Raw genomic sequence first — 16,415 nt, 5'->3', positions numbered from 1 at the left:
GACGGGACAATTGATCTTTTTTTTTTTTTTTTTTGAGAAAGAAAACTTTTCACACCTAGTAATTACCTACACCTATGACCTCACCTACCCATCTTATTTGGCTGACGCAAGCTAACAAAAGAAGCAAAGTGACATAACAAAAGCGCATTTTCTTATTTGCCTGACGCAAGCTAATAAAAGCGCATTTTGTGCTTCACATGTCTCTTTTTTATTTTTTCATGAGATATAAACAGTAAATTTAGGTATGTAAATAGTAAAATGCGCGCAAACAAGTGTATAGAATAGTTTGAGTAATGTTGTTTAAGTGTTTTTGAGACATTAATACTTTGATGGGACAATTGATCTTTTTTTTTTTCTTTTTTTTTTGAGAAAGAAAACTTTTCACACCTACCTAGTAATTACTTACACCTATGACCTAACCTACCCATCTTATTTGGCTGACGCAAGCTAACAAAAGAAGCAAAGTGACATAAAGTGAGCATTTGGGAAGGGCATTTTGTGCTTCACATGTCTCTCTCTTTTTCTTTTTCTTTTTTTTTTTCTTTTTTTTTGTGTTTATAGGACATGAACAGTAAATTTAGGCATGTGAACAGTAGAATGCACGTGAACAATTGTATAGAGGAGTTTGAGTAATGTTGTTTGAGTATTTTTGATATACGTGTAGGTGAAAAAGTATATAAAAATGTGTGTAATGTTGTTTAAAATGTGAAAATGTGTGTTAGAACACACCTACCAAACAGGGCCTTTGTAACACAATCCATACAAGGAAACTCTGCGTCTGAGTTGTGGATTTCAATTGTCATTCAAATTTGTTTTTTAGTAGGGCTTCCATGTATGCATTTGTGTGAGGAGAATTTGTGAGTTGGATAGTAATGGAATGGTGCTTTAAAGACTTAAATGTCTCACGTTAATTGGTTTAGGGATTAAAAGTGGTAAAAATAAAATGTAGGGACTAAAATGGAAAAAAAATCAAAATGTAGGGATTAAAAATGCATTTACGCCTAATTATTTATTATGTGTTATAATAATTAGGAAATCAATTTTAGTTATATAAAATGCCACAAATCAACCACAAATTTTTTTTCCCTCCATTTTGGCAATGCCATCGTTACAAATCAATTGCCACAATTTTTTTTTTTAAATTCCTCCCCAAGATTTCGGCAACTTGGTTGCCACAATTTTTTTTTTTTTTCTTCCCTCCCATTTTCAGCAACTTAGTTGCCACAATTCATATTTTCTCTCTCCTCCCTTCCCTACAATTTTGGCAACTTGGTTGCCACAATTGTTTTCCCTTTGGGCACTCCACATAGCACTAACACTTCGGGCACTTCACACTCACTTGGGCAGCAAGAATTTCGGTAATCTCATTACCGAAATTCAATTTTTTCTCCCTCCTCCATCACATCACTTATCTTTACTCTCTCTCATACTTTTTCTTGCAATTTCAGCAACACCGTTGCCGAAATTCACTCTCTTTCCTCATTTTTCCAAATAACTTTGAACAGTACCTATATCACCAATAAACTCAATTTTTTGCAATATTCAGCTAAAAGACTCGTGAATCTGTGTGAGGTCCACCACAATACAATATTACGAAGGGGGTGTGAAATTTTCAATTACTCTCTAAAATTAACACTATGTTTAAAGAAAGGGAAAAAAAATTAAGGGAATAGATTTGAAAAAAAAAAAACCCAAGGAAAAAATAATGCTAAAAAATTATTTTATTTTTTATTTTTTGTAAATTATAAATGAATAATTCATTAGGAAGAATTAAAAGTAATTTTACAAAAATATTCATAACTTTTTTATACTTTTACAAGGGTACAAGATTATTCTTGTATAAAAAGTTAATCATTTCTCTTTTTTCTTTCAAATCAGACAAAAACAAAATTTGGAAAAATGTGTGGAATCCCCAGCTTCTATCAATTTTCCCATTTTCTACTTCCTCTCATCCAGTGCAACTAAACATAATATAAAAGGTTTTAACGAATATTTTGTAAGAACTTCCTCAACTGCCCATGCTTCCTCACTACTTTCATCTCACTTTCCCTTTTCCTTCTCTCAAACCCACAGCACACTTCAATAACTGAAGCAGAGCTCCAATTCCGCCGATTAGCACCTTCAGCCTGAGATATACACAACTCCGTTCACCGATTTTTGTTTCCGGTGAGACCCAAAATCAGCCCCTCCATTTGTTGGGTTTTATTTTGATATTTTTTGTTTTTTCCATGTTCCTCCATCTTTTGTGTTGTATTTACTGAGAACTTGGCTCACTTGGCTGTGAATGCTTGTTTATTTATGCCTCTTTTTTTACTCTCTACTCAAGTATAGCTTTAATGCTTCTTTTTTTGTTTTTATTTTTTTATTTTAGAAGTTTCTCTGTCTTGTTCCTTTGTTATAGCCATGGTTTTATGAACAATGTCTACTTTGCTCTGTTGTTGGCTTGGGAAAAAAAAATTATCTGTACCTAGAACATCTTTGCCCTACATACCCAACACTTGCCCCTGAGTTCTGAACAATGTGACTTTATTTGTGGTTTCTCTTTCTCATAAGGAACAAAAAAAAGGGGTAATCTATTGAATGTATGGCTGCCCTTAAGTATTTAAAACTAGAAGATTGCAAAAATCTTGTGTTTCTTCCAAGCACCATTTGTAATTTGAAGAAGGTAGAGTGTCTTGATCTTATTGGATGCTCAAAAATTGCCAACTTGCCGGAGAACCTGGGGAATATGGAAAGCCTAAAGTGGCTTTTTTTGGGTGAAACTGCTATAAAAGAGTTACCTTCCTCCACCATTCACCTTGAAAAGGTCTGGAGAGTATCTTTCAAAGGATGTCATTTGTCACCATCTTCATTGACTTCTATGCCAAGAAGTCGCGAGATAGATCTCAGTGACTGCCAGCTTTCGGAAATTCCAAGCGGTATTGACTGCATCTCTATGACGGAGTTATATCTAAGGGGAAATGATTTCATTTCCCTTCCTGAAAGCATCTCCCAATTCTCTAGGCTAACACATCTTTACTTGGATGGTTGCAAAGACCTCCAATCAATACCAAATATTCCATCCAAAGTTGAATTTATATGCCTAGACAATTGTACCTCACTGGGGAGATTGCCAGGATCACCAAATCATTTCCACTGGTCATCTTATAGGAATTTCACTGTCCAGTGTTTCAACTGCTTCGAATTGGCTAACAATATTCAAAACTTAAGTAACATGTTTCAGGTATCTCTCTCTCTCTCTAATCTCTGTGTGTTTTCTAAATATCACCTGTCTCTGTCTCTGTCTATGTGTTGGGTTTTATTTATTTAGCCCCAAGATCATGGTTTGTATATTTCAGGGACAAAGTAGTCAACAAGTTCCAAAAGGTTATATTATTCCTGGAAGGGAAATTCCGAAGTGGTTTGAAAAAGCAAACATATCTGATACTTTAGTGGCCTCTCGTTATTATTCATCTGTGGGACCCACTATAATAAAAAAAAGTGAAGATACAATTGCCTGGGTCTGGGTCAGGGTCAGGGTGTGATGAGTGGTGGGGAATTGTTTTGTGCATTGTTTTTAAACCCACCGAGGAGCGTAATCATGATTACCAACTGGACTATCTCTTTGAAGTGGATGAATGCCTAATGACTTATTACGCATTTGGACTTGGAGACCCTACTTTTTTTATTAAAATTACGGCAGAATATGGAGGGGAATGGTCTCGTACATATTATATGTCAGAATATGTTAAAGTGGAATCGCATCATCTTTGGCTGCATAGTCTGTCCAAGGAATGTTTACTTCCAACAGAGATTGATAATAAGCGATTCCATGAAGTTGAGCTTGAAATAGAGACCGGGCGCATGGAGGTGGAGAAAATTGGGCTTCGTGTGGTATAAAAGCAAGACATTGAAGATCCCAATTGAGATGCTTTCTTCAGTTGGTGATGAAATCTAGGGTTTGAAGATCCCAACCAAAATATGCGAAGCCCATGATGAGGATGATGGGGAATTCTTTTCTTCACTTCTTTTACCTGTGAGTTATCAACTTTCTTCTTCTTTTTTTTGGCTAAGCATATGTGTAATGCTCTGTTAAACTTCTACTAATATCAATTACAAAAGACATTTGGGTCTGTGGTTCATGCTGAAGAAATTTACAAAAGACACCTTGCCTGCTTCAGATGTTGATTTTGCTCTATGATTTGCACACCTACGTATAATTGAAGTTAGAAAAACAAAAGTAATCAAAAAGTGAATTGAAGTTTGCAAAATATTTTATTTTTTTTCCTGTTTGGTAGTCAAAGAATGAGAAGTTAATAAATGGGTAACTATTCAATATTTATACTATTCACGTGTGAGGAGCTAATATTATCCCAAAATATTATATATATGCCAAGGGGTGGGATGCGGAAACTAGCAACCCCACAGCGAACATCCAAAACATGAACTACCCTGCAGAACGTAGATCAACTGTCTCACTGGTAGTCATACTTCTTAACCTGAATTTACCACAAAATTAAGTGAAGTTTAAATTGTGTTACTAAAAACAAGAAAACATTGAGCCTGACACAAAATTCAAAGTAATAAATACAAACACATATCATGACTCATGAGTCTTGTAATTCACTTTTTGACTGCAATAGAAAATTAAGAGAAGCGCGAGTAGGCTGCTTTTTATAATGTTTGTCACTTTGCTGCAGACATACACCTCATGTAGTCCAAATAAGCAAGTACATTTTTATTTGGATCACATGGGCAGACAATCTGAGCTCTTTTCATAAGAAATCTCAACTAAATAGTGTAGTTGAAGAGTGAGAATAATATTGTAGTTAAAGCTCTTATTCATTACTGTGTTGACAGACTTAAATTTTATAGGGTTAAAAAATGGTTAAAGAAGAATATATGTTATCTCTTTTAAAAGGTATCTATGTGATAACCAAGAAATTGCTTCTATGCTTTGTTGTAATGGTGTACTTTTATCTCTTGTTTGCCAGTTCCTCATGCGGGATTTGGATTGGGCTTTGAAAGGCTTGTGCAATTTGCTACAGGAATAGAGAATATAAGAGACACAATCCCTTTCCCTCAGACGCCTGGTTCAGCTGAATTTTAATGGTGAAGTTGTGCATTTTTTTTTTTTTGTTCTCTTATTGTAGTCAACCACAGCATCATTTTTTTACCTGTCCTGCTCCTCATCTCCTTAAGTAAATTCAATTTGAATCACCTTCTCTGTTTAACACTTATGTGCATCAAAACTTCAAACTATATAGGAAGGCTACCAAAAACGAAAAAAGAAAAAAAGAAGGGGATTAATGGAGTTGGCCCCAATCGGTTGGGACCAATGCTTGGATTATCTTCTGGTCAGTGTTGCCTAATCTGAAAAATGTTGATAATTGTGAAGTGATCATATATTTATTTGGAAGTTATAAATAAAAATTGTATTTTTGTATGACATTCATCTGAAACTCATTGAGTTCTTGTGTGTCATAATATCATTTCTTTGTTTTCAAATCTTTTGCATCACTGAATAATTACTTGAATGCTTCTTATTCTTTTCTTAGGATTTACTTTCAATTTGTTGTGGATGCAGAAATGCATCAATTCTTTGAAAACAAGAGAATCGATCTCTTTGAAGGGGGCACCAAAGAATATAAATAATGCCTTGCTACATCTTTTTCACCAATGTGCTAGTTTTCACTGATGTGTCTACTACTCTTGTCAGCCTTTCATGCTAAAATTAGAGTTAATTATGAGTTTATATTTTCATACAACCTTATGGCTCATGCATTTTTGTTGTAATGCTTGGATGATTAAGGATACCTGATAAACACACGTCTATTTGGTTGTGGATTTGTCAAAGAATTTTGTCTAATAGAAAATATTATAGTAGTTTCTGTACATAATGAAAAGATACCAGATTCATATACATCCCAGTGAAGTTGGTTTGGGTAGCTACTTTAGTGATTGAGTTTGATGTAATGCATATTACAGATGAAGTTACCATGGATGGCTGCTGTCTGTTGGCGCAAGTAACTATTCAAAACCCTTAGAACTTGGCCAATTTGATGGCTTTAATCTTTGTGGACGCTATATTGATGATTTTATAATTTTTTATTTTTGAGAATTCTTTGTATGCGATGGAGTGAGTGCACAATAGCAATACCTGGAGCATTGGGGTGGAGACAGTAGGGTTCCGTTTGTTAAACAAGCAAGACATCAAAGAGACATAGAATGTGAGGAATCCAGTCAAGGAGATTTTTTTTTTTTTTTTCTCTTCTTTTACCTGTGAGTTATCATCTTCTTCCTACCATTATATAATCTAGTTGTTTCCTTCCTTTTTTTTTTTCTTTTTTTTTTTCCCTGGACATTTACTAACATGTCTTTTTCTGTTAAACTTCTACTACTATACAAATGCATATTGAGATTTCTTATTTCTCTGTTAACGGTTTGTTGTAATTCTTGTTTTTCTTTTTCTCCAACAGTCCGACATATATAATAATGTTTTCTTTTTTCCTTATTGGCATTTGGGACTATGATTCATGTTGATTTACAAAAGGCACCTATCTCGGCTCCTTAGATGTTGATTTTGCTCTATGATTTGCACACTTACATGTAATTGAAGTTAGATAATGAAAAGTAATGAAAAAGTGAATTGATGTTTGCAAAACTTTTTTTCTGTTTGGTAATCAAAGAATGAGAAGTGAATAAATATTACAATTTTTTAATGGTATTGTGTTATAATTTGTACAATGAATATGCCGTATTTAGCACACACCAACACTTCCTTTGGGTTTTCATCATATCATCTTTTGGTGCAAAGGACATGTGTTTGTATATCCCAGCGGATAGTATGCAGAAACTAGCAACCCCACAACCAGCATCCATAATGTGAACTACCCTGCAGACAGATCAACTGTCTCACTAGTAGACATATTTCTCAACCTGTCATGACATGTCATGACTCATGAGGCTTGTAATTCAGTAGAGTTTAAATGTTTGCGGTATATGGTTTTAACTCTTAATAGGCCTTGTTAAAAGGTGAGCTATTGCGTTTCGCTCATGTTTGTTGTATCAACTATAGATTCACTGTCACTCACAGTGAGACATTAAGTCTTATACATAGATGTTATATATTATAATGTAGGACAGAGGTTCTGGATCTACACCCCATTTAAGCTATTTCCAATTCCAATACCGAACATCCTTTAAAACTCAGTAAATAATATGCTTAAGGACTTATGCAGTGTTAAGATCTAGATATAATTAAAATTTGCCTATAACCTTGGGTGTTTAATGTCTTGCTAGCATCGTGTAAGTGTACACGTTTTTCACCCATGTGCTAGTTTTCGCTAATGTGTCTACTACTCTTGGCTGTCTTTCATGCTAAAATAAGAGTTAATTATGGGATTAAATAGTCATACAAACCTATGGCTCATGCATTTTTGTCGTAATTCTTGGATACCTGATAAAGACATTTCTATTTGGTTGTGGATTTGTCCTGGAATTTTGTCTAATAGAAATAGTTAAAATAGTCTGTATCAGCTGAAAAGATGCCCGCTTCATATGCCTCACAGTGAAGTTGGTTTGGGTAGCTACTTTAGTGGTTGTGTTTGATGTAATGTATGTTACAGATGAAGTTATCGTGGATGGCTGCTATTTGCTGGTGCAAGTAACTCTTTAAAACCCTAAGTACTTAGCCAAATTGATGGCTTTAATGATATTTTGATGATTTTATAGTTTTTTTAATTTTTATTTTTGAGAATTCTTTTATGCAATTTAGCGAGTGCACAAACACACACATGATAAGTTAAGATAGAAATGATAATATGAAAATACCACTCTCATTGACATCGTGAAATCAGTGTCACAGTAGTATTGTGTCTAAAGTATCTTTGTTAACATCTACCTTTTTTATGGTTCAGAAATTGTAAATTGCTGCTTCTAAAGTAACCAATTCATACCTTTAAGTTTAATCTGGAATCATGCCCTATGTTTGATATATTTCATATCAATATATGTTGCTTCAAGTACTTTATAGTTTTTATGTTAAATGTTTCTCAGTTATGAAGTATATTTAATGCTAAGGCAGTTGCTATATGCATGCTGCCATGACAAATCAACAGCAAACAGATAGTGGAAACCGGATGATGGACAAGACTGATCAAGCCATTGGAGGTCATAAAAGGTTGGATTATCTGTCATGATCATTTTGTGAGGAAATTAGTTTTATTTATTTTGGTGAGTTGAAAAGGGATAAGTTTCGTAGGCTATTTTGAAGTGTGATCATTATTTCCTCTCATTCTTCTCTATTTCCTTATAGAAGGTTACAGGTGGAATCGTATCTTGTATTTCTAAAACGTACTAGTTTTTTTTAGCTCTGCCTTGAACATCACTTGCACTAGTTTGCATCAAGACCTGAACAATTATGGAATGTTTATTTTGAAGTGTGATCATTATTTCCTTTCATTCTTCTCTATTTCCTTGTAGAAGGTTATAGGTGGAATTGTATCTTGTATGTCTAAAACTTACTAGTCTTTTTAGCTCTGCCTTGAGTATCACTTGCACTATTTTGTATCAAGACCTGAACATAAAAGTAGTTTTACTGTTCAAAAAAGTATGGAATCATCGCAAAAGAAAAATAAATTTAGTATCTCCTTGTTTGTGGTAGACTGTTCAAGACACCATCAACGTTGGAACAGAAACTGCAGCTGCACTCAAGGATCAGGTGTGTAATTTGTCAGCTTTTAAAAAATTGGATTTCACAGCAGTTTAATATTTCACATTGAATTAAAAACTCTGTCTCTCTCTGTCTCTCTCTCTCTCTCTCCCCTACTGTTTCTCTCTTGTTTCGTTTAATCTTTCAAAAAATTTCAATGGCATGGAAACTAAAGAAATCAATTATATTTATGTTTAGACTGAACAAATGAGTCAGGCTGTTAAGTGTTAATGAGCTGGACTATCCATTTCTCGATCAAGAAAGCTTCTCAACTTGTGAAGGAACTTGGTAGGCAGGTCAATCTCTGAAATTATCTTCCTCCTGTTCTTGTCATATATTGACTATTAGTTGTTAATTGTTTTACTTACCTCATTTATTTCTTTAGGTTGCAACTGATAGGTGTATTATGGCATTACTCTTCCTAATTATTGCCATTGGAGTCATAGCTATCATTATTGTAAAGGTAAGATAGCTTATCATCCATTTTCTTTGCCATTAACAAAATTTAATTTTCTAAATACTTGATTTTGCTTTTGCCATCTGATTACAAATTGGAACCAAATCCTTGACATCCCTTTATTATACAGATGTAGCTTCAAAATTATGAATACTAGGCCTTTTTCTTCTTCTTCTTCTTCTTCTTCTTTTGGCTGTGGAGTTTCTCAGGCCTATTGTTTTTAAATGTATATAACTGTATATGGTATTGCATAATCTTGTTTTATGCTTTAAGTGGACCTTTTATAAATAAGTTGATCTCAGATTGACCTTGTTTGGTTAACCCTTATTTGCTTAAAAGTTGCAGGAAGATACTTTTATAATGCCAAATGTTGTAGTTAAACGTAGTGATTCTTAGTGATTTTTTGCTTACCTTAATAAAAAATAAAAGAATCTAATTCAGTATATCCTCTTTTTTTCTTTTTTTTTTCTTTTTTTATTATTATTAAATAATAATAACTTCACTAAAAAAAGAAAAATAAAAAAAGAAGACAAACACAAGTGCATGAGTGAGTAAAAGAGTTAATCTAATAGTTGTCACATTTTCATGTCCATTGGTAATGCGCTGATTGCAACTTGATGTTTCCATTACTATTTTTCCGTATTTCAAATTTTGTGTTAATCATATGTTAACTATCTAATCCACATATTCATGTTTTGTATATAAGTTTAAATGTAGAAAACATAACTTTAAATTTAAACACTTTATAATTAGATAGTTATAATTCTTTGATAATCTCGATATTTTGCAACCATAAAAGGTATAAGGAGATCTTGTAATCCAACAATTGATTCATCAAAATGCTTTTGCAATAAAAGTTTTGGAGTTGTATAACATTACATCCAGTTATATCATGTGTAATTTAAACCTAACCCATAAAGATATTATACAAAATTTATTTTAAAAAAACATAAATATGTATAAATAAACCCAAGAGAGGGATATCATATACTTGAACTAGTCATCAGAATCTATAACCAAACAATGCTCCACCAATTACTTTAATGATGGAAAACATTCAGTTCCAAACTAGTTTAGAGCTATATTCCTTTAACCTACTTTGTGGCAATTAAAACCATCCACATATAGTTTTGATCATATGACTTTTTGAACGAGTTATGTGACTTTGTTTAAATAATACATATATCAACTTACTAAGGTTTTTTTTTTTTTTTGCGAAGTTGTTCATCAAAAAAATAAGTGTTTTTGCGAAATTGTTGTGCTAATAATCTAATACTATTCTTAATTCCAATCCAATTTGACCGGTCGATCAGATTGTCAAAACTATGGGTTTAATAAGAATTTTATCTTTTAGGAGGGACAATCATGGCACGGGGATTGAGGTCCCTATTGAGGTGGAAAAAAGGATGCATATTTATTACATTCGGAACAGAGGGTTTGGTAACAGATTTAATGTGTTGGGTGATGACAATCATGGCACTCCGAATGGCTTAACGCAATGACCCAGAAATCAAGAAGGCATGTGACTCATACAGTGATCATTTTGGACAGTTCATCAAACTGATATTCTATGGCATCCAAAAGGTATCATGATTATGCATGAACAGTAAAACAGTCTCTTATTAATTTGTCGTTGAACTTGGGATTATTACTACAAATTTTCAACTTGAGTCAAAGGGATGTCCTAATTATTGCATTGGAGATCTTAAACCGAAATCTCAAATTGTATTTAGGAGCAGTACTAGTAGAAGTTGGCTGTACAAAGTCAAAGCTTGTGTGCTTGCATTTATAGTGACTTGATGTGAAGAGTGTGGAAGGAAGAAAAGAAGAAAAAAGTGTGAAATAAAAGGAAAGGCCATTCGGCCATGGGTCTCCAGTCTCTACATGACCACATTCATTTTTTTCTAAATTTCCATTGCCAACTATAGTCCAATCCATCTTATTCCTATGAAGAAATTTTTAACATAGTAGGAAAAAAAGAAATTAATGCTTAATTCAATTGATTATTATCAGCAAGGACAGATTTTTTTTTTTTTTAAGATTAATAAATTCGTAATCTACACCCAAAAGACCAAAACCCACGTTATTGTTTAAGAATATTGGTGTTGATAAGGTTTTAATTTTTAGTTGTGGAATGCTGTTTGATGGATGTACAAAATGAGAGAGAAATAATTAAAAAATTTTTAAATTTTAAAAAAATAAAAAATATATTATTATGTGAATGTTTTTGAAAAATGGTCAAAAAAGAAATAAAATTTTATATTAAAATAAACGAAGTTTTTGCATGAGATATATTTATTGAGTAATGTTACAGTTATAAACTATTTTACAATATTTCTACAAAATATTAATGTGATCAATTTCTTATTGGTATTCATCTCTTTTTTTTGGAGGAACTCTTATTGGTATTCATCTAGACATACTATTAATATCATTTTTTTTCTTTTATCAATAATTACGCATTACATTAGCAATTTGTAAGTGTCTCTAACATTATTCATATTTATTTGATTTTTATGTCTAAGATAGATATTGAGTGAATTAAACGATTGCTAGACTTTGTAACCAAGGTCCACACTCCACGTGCAAGTGACCCTTGTCACTATCATGATCCCACCAATACAATTACTTGGAAAAGCGTAATGAAGAGTGTCTCAGATAGTCATCAATTGGTTTTTTTCTACATGGCCACATTCAACGTTCCTTTGTGACGTGCTTGACGGATTGACAGGTCTTGCAAGTCACACATGGCCACATTCATTATTCAATCCATCGTATTCCTATGAAGAAATTTCTAACATAGTTGGGAAAAAAAAATCAATGCTCAAGTTGAATATTAGCAATTTTTGTTTTTGCTAAGTGGTACAATTGGTTTTTTTTGGTTGTGAATACAGACTAAGTTTGATTTCACTGCTTAGGTGCCCATCGAAAGCAATTCCATCAATGAAGCTAAAATACAAAAAGTGAAAAAATTTACAAAAATTGACCTATATGCAAGTTTGATGAAGTTTGTTTCATCAATCTTTGCATAATTGTATAAAAAGTATAAGTGTTATAGTAATAGTGTATACCTCATCTTTCTATCATATGATTTATATTATTCAATTGTTATCCTATATTTTTTTTTAACTCATACATCAATGTAGCACACGAACCATTAGAAAAAATAATAAAATATAAATAACGAATAAATATTTTATTGAAATATATTGTAGAATAAATAATTTAATGTGGAATTTTTGAAAAAATTTCCGTGTAAAAAAAAAAGATTCTTATTATAAAATATACCAAAAATTTTACACGAGTGAGAAGATAGAAATATAGATTCTTATTGTAAATGCTAACGTGTGAGTGGTGAGCTTGGCGAATTGGTTTGATGAGATAGAAAATTGGTTTTCGAAGGAAGGGTGTTAACGTCTTTTCATAATGAGGGCTTTAATTACATATTTGCCCTTAAAGACTTGAATAATGAGTAGATTTGGTTCAAATCCAACACTCTCGTACTGTGGTTGGTGAAAATTGGTTCGGTTCCCATGCAAAGAACAAACAAGAGTCCCATATGATTGATGTACTCTCTCTACTTTGTAGATGTGACAACTGATTGAATTTTGCATGAAAATGATTTGTTCTTTTATCTTTCAGTTTATCTCGTCCTTTTTTATTTCCTTCTTTTTCCATGTAAGTACTTATTCCTCTCAGACAAGGTTACATGGATGAAGGAGCCTTAATCAATTTTCATAGACTAGAATAGAAAGCCTTTAATTTTCAAGCATTTTGACTGCACAAGCAGAACAACTGAGCATCCATGTGATCTATAGACAATAGCAACTTTATCGAAGTTAATTTCCCATAAGATTAGGGCTTAAAAGGGTTAGGAATTTGGATGATGTTAATACCGTACTAGTTTGGCATGCACGTACTGGTTTAAACTATAATGTTTACCATATGCTCAGAGTTCAATTTTCTTCAAAAGACTTTTCACCAGTTTATATAGTGAAGGTTAATCAAAAGCCTCACCACGTTTAGCAAGGTTTCTTTATTGTCTTTTATTCAAACATCTAACATTTTCATTGCTTGCCACGCATTCGAGCTGATATGACCTGGTCACATGCATTAGTGTCCCAACGTTGAAAACCAATCTGACTCTCCTCAGTATGAACAAGCGGTATATCTTGTTTCAATTCTCTTATCTAATTTTGCATGAAATTAAATGACTTGTTCTTTTATCTTTCAATTTATCTCGTCCTTTTTTATTTCCTTCTTTTCCATGTAAGTTCTTATTCCTCTTAGACAAGGTTACATGGATGAAGGAGCCTTAATCAATTTTCATAGACTGGACTAGAGAGCCTTTAATTTTCAAGCATTTTGACTGCACAAGCAGAACAACTGAGCATCCATGTGATCCATAGACCATAGCAACTTTTATTGAAGTTAATTTCCCATAAGATTAGTGCTTAAGAATTTGGATGATGTTAATACCATACTAGTTTGGCATGCACGTACTGGTTTAAACTATAATGTTTATCATATGCTCAGAGTTCGATTTTCTTCAAAAGACTTTTCACCAGTTTATATAGTGAAGGTTAATCAAAAGTCTCACCACGTTTAGCAAGGTTTCTTTATTGTCTTTTATTCAAACATCTAACATTTTCATTGCTTGCCACGCATTTGAGCTGATGTGACCTGGTCACGTGCATTAGTGACCAAACTTTGAAAACCAATCTGACTCTCCTCAGTATGAACAAGCCGTATATCTTGTTTCAATTCTCTTATCTAACAATATTTTCTTTCTCACTTCTTGAATTTGATTTGCTTTTAAGTTTTGATATGATCATTTGGTTTGGTATCCGACAATACTAAATTATTGTACTTTCAACGAATAACTCTTGGCGTACCACACAAATCATTAGCATCCGACAATACATCTTGGACTGTGTATCAATTCACAGGGATGGAGTCGGGGTACAAACCTAAAAGGGGGACAATGCTTAACGTAAAGCTCATAAAATTTCATCACATTTATTCGCATCGTAATCTTATATCTGTAGATGCAATTTGAGATTTGCAATAAACTAATGCTAATTTTGGTGATTTTTCAAATTTTAATTTTAAGATTTTTATAAATTATGACATCAACATTAGAGGTTAGCAATAATAAATCATCAATATTAGCTTATGAATAATGCTAGGGATACATCCAGCTACCCAATTTTTTTTCTTTTTTTGAGAAACAAACACACACACAAGGGAGAGAGAAAGGGGTGCCAACTACATAGTTGAATCCACAACATGCCTCACAAAAATTAGGTTAGTCCTAAACAAAAAGCCGAATAAACATATCTTACAAACCACAACAAACTTTTTTTTAGAGATAGTTTTCAACCTCTGATGTTTAATAAATTTCACCATGGTCAAACAAAGTACAGACCATCAATTTTAATTTTTCTCTTTTCCCATTAGCCCGCCTGCCCATTAAGTTCTCTAACGACAGCCACACCTCTGATTTCTAAAACATTAAAACAAAAATCCAACTTTATTTTATATTTTTAATATTTCTTGTTTCACCTGTTCCATTTTTCTCATTGTACCCGCGAGTCTATGACCAACTTATTATTTAAATATTTTTTAGGCAAAAAACTCATTTTCGTCTCTACATTTTCACGAAATTTCCATTTTGGTCCCTATCTTTTTTTTCCACCGTTTTTAGTCCTTATCTTGAAAAACGCATCTCGTTTTAGTCCTTTCCGTTAGTGCCCTAACGGCCCCGTCCTATGTGGCAGATGGAACTATTAAAATAATAATAAAAAAATTTATTTTGGCATTAAAAAATGCCACATCAACATTTAAATTAAAAAAATTAATTTATTAATTTTAATTAAATAAAAAAATAAAAACAGAATTAAAAATAAAAAATCATATAATTTTAGATCTAAGTGTGTTTTGAACAAGAACAACAAGAACACAAATCTAGATCTAAGAACACAAACCCAGAAATTAAAATCCAAAAATTAAAAATTTCAAAACCACCATTTTCTCAAACCCAGCAAAATCATCAAATCCTAAATACCCAAAGTACCAAATAAATCCAAAAATACAACACAACAAATCTAAACAAAAAAAATCTCAGAAAAACCCATCAACCACCACGTCTGAAGCAAGCCACGAACCCAGGGACAATCACAGTGACCAAACCCAGGTTTCTTTGGATACCTCCATGGAAAGCTTTGGCTCACACATCATTAGAAGCAAGCAATCTAGTAACACTAAGCTTTCTCTTTCTCTCTCAGGCTTTCGTTGTTGACTTTCTCGGAACTTTGACTCTTCCATACCCGAATCCTTCTCGTGGGTATTCGGGTCGTCTTCTTCTTCTTCGGGTTCGAATCTTTCATGGGTCACTGTCTCTTCGTCTTCCCCAGGCATCCCAGACAGTGACTCTTCTTCATCTTCATCCTCAGCTAAAGTCTCAACCTTTGCTTCTTCTAGTGCTTGTGCTTCTGATTCTTGCTCGGAATGTTTGGGTTTGTGATTTATTGGTGGGTTTGGTCGCTGTAATTGTTCCTAGGTTCATGGCTTGCTTCAGACGTGGTGGTTGATGGGTTTTTCTGAGTTTGAGATTTTTTTTTTGTCTGGATTTGTTGTATTTTTGGATTGATTTGGTACTTTGGGGCTTTAGGATTTGATGATTTTGCTGAGTTGAGAAAATGGTGATTTTGAAAATTTTAATTTCTGGATTTTAATTTTTGGGTTTGTATTTTTAGATCTGGGATTATGTTCTTGTTGTTCTCGTTCAAGACACACTTAGATACCAATTCATGTGATTTTTTATTTTTAATTCTGTTTTTAATTTTTTTATTTAATTAAAATTAATAGATTAATTTTTTTAATTTAAATGCTGATGTGGCATTTTTAATGTCAAAATAAAATTTATTATTATTATTTTAATAGTTCTGTCTACCACGTAGGACGGGGCCGTTAGGGCACTAATGGAAATGACTAAAACGAGACGCATTTTTCAGGATAAGAATTAAAAGTAGCGGAAAAAAAAATAGAGATCAATGTGGGAATCGCGTGAAAATGGAAGGACGAAAATGAGTTTTTCGCCTATTTTTTATTGTAACATAATCTTCTCTCTCTCTCTCTCTTGAAATCTCAGTGAATTTTATCTCTATCCTTTGCTGACATTTTCTATTGATACTTATCTCTTCTCTATAAAAATCGGAGCTTTTCTCCCTCTCCCTCGCTCTTTGTTCTTGCTAATGCCACATA

At 32.9% G+C, this 16,415-nt stretch overlaps 1 long non-coding RNA gene across 13 annotated transcripts; it reads left to right on the top strand.

The window, feature by feature from the left end:
* Positions 1-3,523: 3,523 nt before the first annotated feature.
* Positions 3,524-11,693, top strand: LOC115973519. Of its 13 annotated transcripts, XR_004087762.1 has the most exons (8): positions 3,527-4,015; positions 4,974-5,091; positions 5,968-6,005; positions 6,099-8,161; positions 8,645-8,701; positions 8,891-8,988; positions 9,078-9,155; positions 10,504-10,546. It is a non-coding gene; the product is annotated as an uncharacterized LOC115973519 (long non-coding RNA). The 13 variants fall into 13 exon arrangements; XR_004087755.1 differs by adding an exon at positions 11,679-11,693 and having other exon boundaries at positions 3,524-4,015; positions 4,974-8,161; positions 10,504-10,733; XR_004087754.1 differs by adding an exon at positions 10,883-10,974 and having other exon boundaries at positions 3,524-4,015; positions 4,974-8,161; positions 10,504-10,733.
* Positions 11,694-16,415: the final 4,722 nt, after the last annotated feature.

Source organism: Quercus lobata, unplaced genomic scaffold (assembly GCF_001633185.2).
Source record: "Quercus lobata isolate SW786 unplaced genomic scaffold, ValleyOak3.0 Primary Assembly Scq3eQI_1852, whole genome shotgun sequence".
NCBI lineage: Eukaryota > Viridiplantae > Streptophyta > Magnoliopsida > Fagales > Fagaceae > Quercus > Quercus lobata.
Note: the sequence above shows the minus strand (reverse complement) of the source record. Positions and strands in the feature narration are given on the sequence as shown.